Raw genomic sequence first — 11,167 nt, forward strand, 5'->3', positions numbered from 1 at the left:
GTTGTGCCAAATTTCAATTCGGCCGGGCAACGCTTGAATTTGTCCTCGATCCGCCGGAAACCCTTGATTTGGATGTTCTTGATTCAACTCCAAAACAGCTCTGCCGCCCCCAAAGTTGTTTGGGCTTTGTTCCTGGGCTCAAGAGGATGCTATAGGCGGTGGTGATCGAAGGAAATTGTTTTAGAATTGCAGGATCGACAGCAAGAACGCCTACACCCACCTGTGCGGTTTTCCCAATTCAAAGCCAAATATCTTTGATTTTGGGGTGTAATAGGAAGAGGGAACAATGGGGAATGTTTTCTCGGTAGTTAGGTGACGTGGTTCGCCGAAAAAACGAACAAAAAACCTTTGGAATTGGTTGTGGAAACCGGGTAGGGTCATGGGTCGAAGGGAGGGTCCAGTTTTCCCTTCCTTATCTCATCCCTCCTTTCACTCCTTTCTTTCTTTTCTCATTGGTTCACTCCTCTCTTCCCCCTCATCTCTGATTGGCCCATATGTTCCCCCCATCTCTCATTTTCTCTCATCTCCTTTTCATCTCACCCGTCCATTTCTCTCATTTCTCTTCTTTTCCTTTCCTCCTAGCCACACACGTGGCACATCTCATTGCTCCAGAAAATCTGGAACCTTCTAGATTATGGTCAAAATTACAAAAATGTCTCTAACTCTAAACGTTAATAACTCTTTTGTTATCACTCCATTTCATGAACGGTTTGCGCCCGTGCATTCGTGAGATCGAGCTCTATTCGAAAATATAAATTGTGACCTCAAAAGGTCTACGGATTTTGAATAATTAATTTCCAAACTTCAAACTTCGTAACTAGTTTAATTAAAATCTAAATTCAAATAAATTAATATAAATTCTAGAAAAATAATATAAAATCTCAATAATACAAATACGTAGATTATAACAATAAAATCCAGGAACGAGATTTCACAAAATGAAAGGTGAATATTAAAAGGGAGTGTAGAAAATGTGATGTAATGTATTGAAATCGCTTCCCTTAACTAAAATGTTTTCAAAAAAAAAATTTATATTTAGCGTTCTCATAATTAGTTTTATCCTAATTAATATACAAGATCAAATTCATCTAACAGCCCAAATTTCTTCCTCTTTTTCCCCCACTCTCTTCTCAGAATCCCTATCAGCCGTATACCTCCCCCATTCTATTTCTCACTTTTTTCTTAAAGAGAAAGGAACTCCACTATGCTTCCTAAGAGAAGTAAATAGCATTCTTCAACCAATTCTCGAATCCAAACCCGCTTCTCTCACTTTCTCTCCGGTGTCTCATTAATTTCAAACGCGCGACAACGTTTACTTCCTTGCCCGAACTGCATAAGGCAGCAAGGTAACCCCTTTCCCAACCTGTGATCAATGCTTTAATTTGCTTTAGGATTCTCTTACAGTCCTTTCTTTCACAATGGATCACAAAAGCAATAGTTGCTGCAGAAAGTTTTAGAAAGCATTTTTTGAAGAAGCATCTAAAAGCACTACAAACACAATAACAGCAGTGGCTTACATTATCAAAAGCAACAAAGGTAAGCATGTTCATGTTTGGAAACAATCAAGCAAGAGCGCAGTAGATAATGGTAGGTCGTTTACCTATAAAGAGACTCAACAAATTCACCGTAGAGAGCAACACAATCAAAACGAAATTCAAGTCAACCAAAATATTAAGCCATATAACGTTTCCAAATCCAAACTAAATAAATAGTAACATTCACCATGTTCAACTATAAACCAGACATAGGAAGAAATTTCATCCCGAATTTTCAAGTCTGTGATGCTCGATCTTTCAATTCATCAGCTAATAACATCAAGAACCATAAACTGAAAAAACTAGAGCATGCATTCTCAGAGCAAATGGCATTCACCAACATAGGTAATAAAAGTCCTATGGACAGAAGAGGTATGAAAACCAACACAGAAGACTGATCAGCGCAACCTTCTGGCTTCCTTCTCAAATTCGAGCAAGATAAGGATATCACCTTCCTTGATTAGGCCTTTGACGTTCCTCATGACGAAACGGTTCCTGTCATCCAGAAACTTGACTCTCACTTGAGTCACCTGTGCACGAGATCCAGTCCGTCCCATAACCTTGATCAGAATAGCATGTGTTGAGTGTGAATCCTACATTAAAAAAAATGAGGGACCTTGCATGCGTTTATAAAAAGTTAGGCTACTTCCTAAATTGCCAATTGGTTTATGGTGGAATGGAACCCCAACCTTCTTCAGGTTGTCTCACATGTGAAGTCCAACGACGACGCGTGCTTTATGTCACCCAATTTGTGTTGTCCACGTGCTAGGTTTCAAAATTCGTCATACGTAAGGGGATAGTGTTGAGAACGAATATTACATCGGAAAAATTGCCGATTAGTTTTTTAGTGGAACCCCAGCTTTCTTCAACATGCTTGATTGCGTTTCCCATTCTCCACAGTTAACAAAACAGAAGAGAGAATTTTAGAAAAACACAAAATCGTCAATTTAGTTCAAACCCTACAATCTAATAATTCAAGCTAGCTGAATTGTATGAGGAATATACTGAAATACAACATATATGCAATAAGACAGTAGGTAAAGGAAAGCAACAATACAAAATTATGCCTCGTTTTAGAACAAAAAATGTGGACGAGAAACAATCGAATTGCCAATTTATAAGATGACGAAAGAAACGATGAATCGCCAATTTTACTTCTCCAAATCACATTCAACAAACATGTTTATAACGCATCAAGTTCAAACAAATGAAGTATAAAACGCATAAAAACTACATAACTGAAAAAAGAAAATGGGACGAATAACTCATAAATACCATTTTAGTAAAACCCCCATTCAATATAGAACAAACATTAAAACCAACGTGGAACTCTGTTTCCTTTACATCCTTATTACACCCACCCTAATATGTGACGAAATTTCAAACCAAACACGTGGATAACACGAATTGGATGACGTGGTGCACGTGTGGCCATTGAGCTTCACACTTATTTCAACCTGCTCTGATACCAGGAAGAAAGTTGAGGTTTTACTATAAAACCAATTAGTAATATAAGGAGTAGCCCAATCGCTCATAAGCCCCTTGCAAGATTTTTCCTTTCACGTGTGACGCTTTTACCTTCACATCCTCACATACTAAAGGCATTTTCCAAAAACAAAATCATTGAGAAACATCGTGAGCCATTAAAATTTCACAGAAGCAACTTAGAATGCTACAACGTACATATGAAATTTCAATAAAATATTAACTAAAAAAAAGCCAAATTTATCAGTATTCTATAGTTTTCTTTGTGTTGCTACAACAAAACAATAAGCAAAAGAGAGGAAGATGAAACCTTAACAGAGAAGGAGATTGGGGTAAAACGGGTATACCCCAACTTCTCGAAAGGAGCTCTGCAATTTTTGGCCGTGGCAACTGTACGATGAGGAGCGAGACGCACACAGAGTAGGGGAAGTTAAGGCAGACTCAGAGAGCTAGTTATTTATGTAACAACCCGTCCTGATTTTATTGGAACAAATGGGGTATTTTCGTGAATTTTGCATCTTGGGCTAGATAATTTTTTTTTAAAATTATTTTTGAGTCTTAATGGGTGTGCCAAGGGGCCCACCCTTGAATTTTGTCCCCCGGGCCCAATTGCTCTCTCTCTCGCACTCTCCCTCCCCGATCAAACCCATACCCACACACACCCACACCACTACCCCGACATCGACAACACCACCACCACCATCATCGTGGACTCTCACTCTCACTCTCATCGCATCTGTGGAGCTCTAAGTCACCCAGAAGCCCATCAAACTGCTTCGGCGAACCCCCGTGGGTTTCACATAGATTTTTGGCCATTTCAGCCCTTCCACGGTGAATCGAAGGTGATAAAACACTTCCCCTCACCTTGCACTTCATTTCTATACCTAGATCGTAGGTTAAAATGTAGATCGGAGTTAATTGGAGCACGGGAGGCTCCGGCCTCCTTCCGCGGCGAGAAACAAAACCAGGCCCTTGGGCCGTTGTGACTCAAGCCTTAGGCCCGTTAGCCGTTAGACCAAAAAACCCAAGCCTTTCAGTTTTTATTTTTATTTTATTTTCTTTGGAAACCCAAAACCCTTGGGCTGGGCTTTCTAGCCAAGGCCCATATGTGTGCAACCCAGGGCCTCCAGCCCTTTTAGAACCCAGTAAAGGACATGTTTTTGGGCCACCCAAATTGGGCATTCAGCCCGTTAACCTTAAACCCTAAACCCAGCCCACCTAAAACCTTAGGACCCAACCCGGATCCAACCCTAAATCGGTCAACCCGGTTTGGCCCGTTGACTTTGACCCGATCAATGCTGGGCGTTGACTTTGACCAGTCAATACCGTTAACATTTTTGGTTTCATCCGGAACCTTTCCTAGGCTAATTTTGACGTCCTAGACCCGTTTTTTACATTTGTTTTCCCAAATTAAATCGTTCTATTAGATTTTTATTAATTGTACCCTTTATGTGCTTAGGGACAATTGTTTGTGGCGTTCCGTCTTCGTTAGTTTGCATGGCTTTTCGGCGGCAAAGTATTTGTGAGTAGACCCCTTCTAAAATGCATGTTTTAATAGTAGAAATGCATACATGAAAAACATGATTTAATAACTACATTTTATGAGATATTATGCTTATTTAGAATACTTTGAATTATCATATTTTCTATCGAACCCATGTTCTTTGTAGGATATCTGATGGATGACGATATACTATTTAGAACATGTTTTCACACACTTCTTTATAGTATAGATGATGGATGACTTTATACTATGAAGATGCTTTTGAGATATATGTACCAATGTTTGGAAAGAGTATGTTCAATGGTTTTGTGCGTATCTAGTGGTCACTATATATATGCCTTCGGGGTGGGTGCTGTAGGAGACTTCGGGCGATTGATATCATATATATGCCTTCGGGTGGGTGTTGTAGGAGCCTTTGAATGGGTGTTGTAGGAGCCTTTGAATGGGTGTTGTAGGAGCCTGCGGGTGATTGACACTTGTGAAGGAAGTGTTTAGGAGGAAGAGTTCTATGTTATGCCTTCAGACGATTATGATACCACTAGTTAGCACACTTTATACGAGATATGATTTATGATAGGTTTTATGGCATGCTAGGGTTTCGGAAAACCTGTTACATATTATGCTATTAGTTTTCATAAAACTTTGGGGGTTAGTATGTTGATAATTGTTTCAATATTATATATATATATATATATATCAACTTGGTCCACTCATGTTTGTTTTGCACCCCATCAGGACTTACAATCGAGGCGAACAATCCCGGCGTCAAGGCACTTTCGCATCGACATTTTCAAGTCCTCTTGGTGTAGGACCCACTCCTTGTTCATTCTATTTTATATTGTCTTTTTTAGTGTTTTAGTTAGTTGTATGCTCTGAACACGTTCCTCAATTGCATGTTAATTCATTATATTTAAATTTATAAGTCTTATTTATTTCTTGTTCTCAGCATTTACATTTAATAAATGGTTTGCGTCACCTTCGGGTGTCGGCCAGCACATATCTACCCTGGTATTCGGGGAATATCGGGATCGAGGCATGTCAATTTAGGAGGAAAACAAGATAACGGCAGTGTCGAAAAGAAATAATTCATTTCCATCCTGGTGCGAGTTGAATTCCCACCATCCTCCTACCTAATATTTAGCAATTTTAACTAACCAAACTTATCGTTACCAAAAAAAAAAAAAAATTAAAAAAAAAAAAAAAAAGCTAAATAGATGTGGAAATCAAAATATGTTTATTGTAGCTAATTGCTAATTTTTTTTTTTTTAATAAGAAAGGGAGGTGATCATTTTTGTGGCACTCCAACTTTCCACACAAGCACTCCTTGTTTTTGAGTTGATTGAACATAAAATCATATATCAATGATTTAGCAATATGAAATTCAGTTTGATCTAAACATCTGGCTGATGATTACATAACCCCCCAACACACGTACATAATTGTAGTTAAGAAAAAGGGTAATTAGCTACAATAAATACATTGACATTTGGTTACAGAGAAATTAGTAGTCGTCATTATATATGATCAATAAAACATATTTTAACAGTTGTTTTGCGTTATATATGTCATCGTTGTGTTCAATATGTCATTCTTACTTATAAATGATCATTTCTGCAACACAAATGTAAAAAATAAAAGTGTTTGAAGACAATATTTTACTAAGTAAAAACATCTCCAATCACCCAAAACACAACTCACAACTAATAACTAAGAATTCCATCGATCATTAGTCGAGTAAAAATAAACTCTGACAATAAGCATCGACATAGTGAAAGTAACATGACTTAGTTCTGACTCCAGTAACTTTAACTTGGTGTGACTCGGGATCATACAAAACAAGCTTATGTTTTCCACCATCCTGAATCATGTGAACTTTGCCAAGATTTGTTCTAATCCCCAAGGAGTACGATTCTCTCCCTTCTTTTTTTCCTTCCCTACTCCAATCCCCAATGGCCAGGCTACAAATCCAGTCCCATCGGGAAAATAATTCCTCCGGATCATTTTCCAAGCATCCGCTTTCAGAACCCATATGTCAATATACGAATTCTTCAAAGCGTAACCATGTCTTTGTTGAATAAGAAGAGTATCCAAGATAACTCTAATGATCCCAAGAAGAAGAAAAATAGAGCACACTCTTAAAGAAAGCTCACAAAACAAACTAATTAGCAAAGCTTTTCTTATTTAGCTCTAGGCTTTGTTTCTCCTTGGATGATATACAATGCTTGAGGACTTGGGTATTTATAGCAAACCAAATGAAAGCTACACCACACACTTACTTCACCTACAACATCCACCTACTTCACCTACAACCTCCACTTACTTCACCAACCTCACACACTTACTTCACCAACCTCACACACTTACTTCACCTACAACATCCACCTACTTCACCTACAATTGACATTAATTCTCAACACTCCCCCTCAATGTCAACTCTCATTTTTTGCACTGTGCTGAGTAAACAGCGAAAAATTTCGAGCTTGCCTGTACTCAAACTTTTTTTTTTTGTGAACAAGTCCGCAACTTGATCATTCGTCTTGACCTGTCTCATCTCAATCTCTTCTTGCAAAGCCTTTTCTCCACTTCCACCAGGATGTTGATGTATATAGGAATTGTAATGGCAAGTGGCAATGCGGATGCGGAAATTACCTCCACGCGTCTTCAGCTTTGTCAGAGAGCTTTTGACAAAATGGCACGCGTTTTCTGAAAAGCCGGGAGCTTTCGACAAAATGGCACACGCTTTCTGAAAAGCCGGGAGCTTTCGGCTTTGTCTCCCACGCTTGTCGGCAAAAGTGTGCAGCTGATTTCTCGCCTTCCACGCGTCTTCTGAAAAGCTGGGAGCTTTTGACAAAGTTACACACGCTTTCTGAAAAGCCGGGATTGCGTCTGACGAGATGGCGATCTTTACGCCGGAAATTCCGGTTTTGAAGAGTGGTGTCTTTTCATTTCTGAATCGGTGAACGCCTCTCCTTTAATAGAGGTGATCGATCACCTCTAGCATGCACACTTGAAAATTGCCCAGAAATCGTCTCCGGCCCGTCGAGATTTCACTCCATCCAACCCTTCTCTTTTAACTTCTTGAAAAATGGCTAGCTCATCTAACCCATCGAACATTTGCTTAGATTTGAGTCTAAGCAATGATCCTGTTGTGCCGCGTCAGGATAAGGTATGGTGCCCGTCTTTCTTATCTTCTCATGGCCCTCTTACAGATGAGGACTCTGTGATGACGGATGCAACAACGGCTACGATAGTAGCTCGGAACCTCCTCACTCCCAAAGATAGTCAGCTGCTTTCAGGACGGTCCGATGAGTTGGCCGTTCAAGAGTCCCTGGCTCTCAGTGTTCAGTGCGCTGGCTCTGTGTCAAACATGGGCCAACGCCTACTTGCTCGCTCCCGTCAGGTTGAATCATTGATGGCGGAGGTGGAGAGTCTTAAGCAAGAGATCAAACAGCTTAAGTACGAGAACCGAAGTTTGCACGTGCTTGCCAACAATTATTCGACAGGCATGAAGAGGAAGCTTGATGAGCTTGATGACCGTCAAAGGCTTGCGGCTTTCTTCCAGAGGCACCTCTTTCCTGGATCATCTAGCGTTCCACCAAGGATTGGGGCCTTGAATGATCTATCTTCGGTGCCTCCCGCTCCTATGCCTCTTGCTCCGATGCCTTCTGCTCCGATGCCTCCTGCTCCGATGCCTCCTGCTCCGAGAATGTTGCCACGTAGTGGGGCCTCACGTACACAACCCTTGTGAAGGCTCCACCTTTCTCTTTCTTTGTTAGATACATTTGTAATTTCTCGAAAATTAATGAACAAGCTTTGTTTTATTCAGTGCATTGGGTTGCCTCCCAAGTAGCGCTTTCTTTTACGTCTTGCAGCCGGACGAAGCCTTCTTAGGCTCAATTGGAACCCACGGCATGGAATTTATCTTTGAATGGGGGTTGGATAGTATGCTCCCCCATCTTCTGTTGCAGCTTTTCTCCAAATTCTCTAGAGTCTGGTAGCACCTCTTTCTCTGATGACCACCAAGAAGACGCTTCATCAAACACCACATTTCGTGAAGTGTAGCACCTTCCACTTGTTGGATCACAACATTTCCATCCCTTTCTCTGGCTGTCGTATCCCACAAAGATACATCTAACAGCTTTCTTGTCAAACTTGCTCCGTACATGATCAGGAACAAATACATAACATACACAACCAAATACTCGAAAGTAGCTAACTGTAGGTTTCATGTTCCACAGTTTCTCAAGGGGTGAAACAAATCCTAACCTTGGTTGAGGAAGTCTGTTGATCACTAAGGCTGCAGTCCTCATTGCTTCAGCCCAAAACCTTCCCGGTACGTTCTTTGCATGTAGCATACTTCGACAGACTTCTGCAAGATGTCGGTTCTTTCTCTCAGCTACACCATTTTGTTGTGGTGTGTTGGCACAAGTGTACTGATGACGTATTCGACATTCCCTTAGGTATTGAGAGAACTCACTTGAGCTATATTCTCCCCCGTTATCTGTGCGCAGGCAACGGATCTTCTTTCCCACTTCTCCTTCGGTTGACTCTCTGAACTCTTCATCACCGGTTATGATTAAGTCATCCACATACACTAGCACAATAGCTAGCTTTCCTTCATTGGCTTTGACAAACAAGCTGGAATCTGCAGGTGTTACTAAATAACCACTTTGTGTTCGAAATTCAGCAATCTTACCATACCACGCCCTTGGTGCTTGTTTTAGACCGTAGAGTGCTTTCCTCAACTTGCACACGTACTCGGGATGAACTTTACTTTCAAAGCCCATTGGCTGCATCATGTAGATCTCCCGATCTAACTCTCCATGCAAGAAAGCATTCTTCACATCCATTTGGTATAGATTCCAATTTTTGTTAGCTGCAAGTGCAAGTAGGACTCGTACGGTTGTAAGCTTTGCTACTGGACTAAACGTTTCATCATAGTCTAGTCTGTATTGCTGAGAGAAGCCTCGAGCCACCAACCGAGCCTTGTACCTTTCAACTGAACCATCAGGACGACGCTTTATCTTGTACACCCATTTGCAGGATATGGGTTTCATATCCCTTGGCTTTGGCACCAAATCCCAAGTCTGATTTTGCTTAAGCGCAGTGATTTCTTCTTCCATAGCTCTTATCCATTTAGAACTCTGTGATGCTTCTTCAAACACCTCAGGTTCTTTTGGTGCTCCATCAGTTATGGCAGCATTGGCATATTTAGGATTTGGCTTTCGTACTCTTGTTGACCTTCTTAGTTGTGCTTGTGGAGTTGATACTTCCACTTCACTAGATCTAACTTCTTGTGGTTGTTGGTACACACCTGTTTGCCAAGGACTCTTAGGTACTTCTTGCTCGACATCGTCTCCAACAAGCAAATCTTCAGGCTCATCTGGACTTGATTGGATTTGGGCAGCTCGGTCTCCCAGTTTCCCTTGCAATGTATCTTCTAAATCTTTTGGGTCGGGCAACGCCTCATTTTCTGAGCACCAACAAGATGATGCTTCTGCATCCCATTCTTCCTCCAGGGCTAGAGATGCAACGACATCCCAATCATCTTCAATTTTCTTCTCTGAGTTGGCGACGTTACTTTCTGCAGGCCTTTTGAACCAGCAATCCTTCGCCATGTGGCCATTCTTTCCACAATTGTAACACTTGCCCTCAAATCTTTTATTATTCTCGGACTGACCACGGTTGCCGTGATACTTCGGAGCTCCCCCTGGCCGAGAACTCCCTCCTCCTTGATGACCTTTTTCCTTGTCACCATTTCTTTTAGATCCACCACCAGCACGCTGCTTAAAGCTGCCTTTACTTTTGGTGTAGAGCGCTTCCTCCTCACCTTTTAACGAGACCCCTCCCATTTGCTTTGCCATAGCTTCTTGACTTGCAAGCAAATTTTCAAACTCAACAAGCGATGGTTGTGTCGGCCATCCTTGTATAGCGGCAATGAACCCTCGATATTCGGATCTCAAACCATGGATAATTATTCTCTTCATCCTGGTTTCCCCAATAAGAGTTGTTGGATCTAATTCTGAAATTTCGCGGCATATCGACTTCACCTTGTGAAAGTACTGGGCAATCGTCATGTCGCGTTGTACCATCGATAGCAGCTCATTCTCGAGAAGTTGCAATTTTGTATCATTCCTCTTCGAAAAAAGTGTAACAAAAGTGTCCCATGCTTCCTTTGGCGTTTTAGCATCCTGAATGTGCTCCAACATTTCTTCTTCTATTGTGGTCTTTAAGGCAAACATTGATTTGCCTGCTTTAATTTTCCACTTCCGCAAGATGCCGTTAGCATCTTCCGCTGCCGGTTGTGTAACTTCACTACCACCGACAACCTCCCACAAGTCTTGACCTTGAAGGTAAGACTCTATACACGTTGCCCACGTGTTATAGTTTTGGTTGTTGAGCTTCTTGATTCCTCCAACAACTTGAAGATCACCCATCGTATCGGCAAGACTTTGACTACACCGAACAAGCTTGAGTGACTACCGTGCAGAGTAATACACTACTCTCGACACAAAGAAGCTCCCTCTCAAGGTTTGTGATAACCCCAGCAATAATCTCAAGAAATCTTTTCTGATGTGGAAGATCAGTCAAAACTGCAACCACAGAGCATACTCGGAAATTCAAGAGACTTTATAACCAATGC

At 41.1% G+C, this 11,167-nt stretch overlaps 1 non-coding gene across 1 annotated transcript; it reads right to left on the bottom strand.

The window, feature by feature from the left end:
- Positions 1–2,620: 2,620 nt before the first annotated feature.
- On the bottom strand, positions 2,621–2,732 carry LOC148692489 (small nucleolar RNA snoR111). The gene has a single exon (XR_015954561.1). It is a non-coding gene; the product is annotated as a small nucleolar RNA snoR111 (small nucleolar RNA).
- Positions 2,733–11,167: the final 8,435 nt, after the last annotated feature.

This window comes from Pyrus communis, chromosome 12 (assembly GCF_041283825.1).
Source record: "Pyrus communis isolate YQ-2024b chromosome 12, ASM4128382v1, whole genome shotgun sequence".
Lineage (NCBI taxonomy): Eukaryota > Viridiplantae > Streptophyta > Magnoliopsida > Rosales > Rosaceae > Pyrus > Pyrus communis.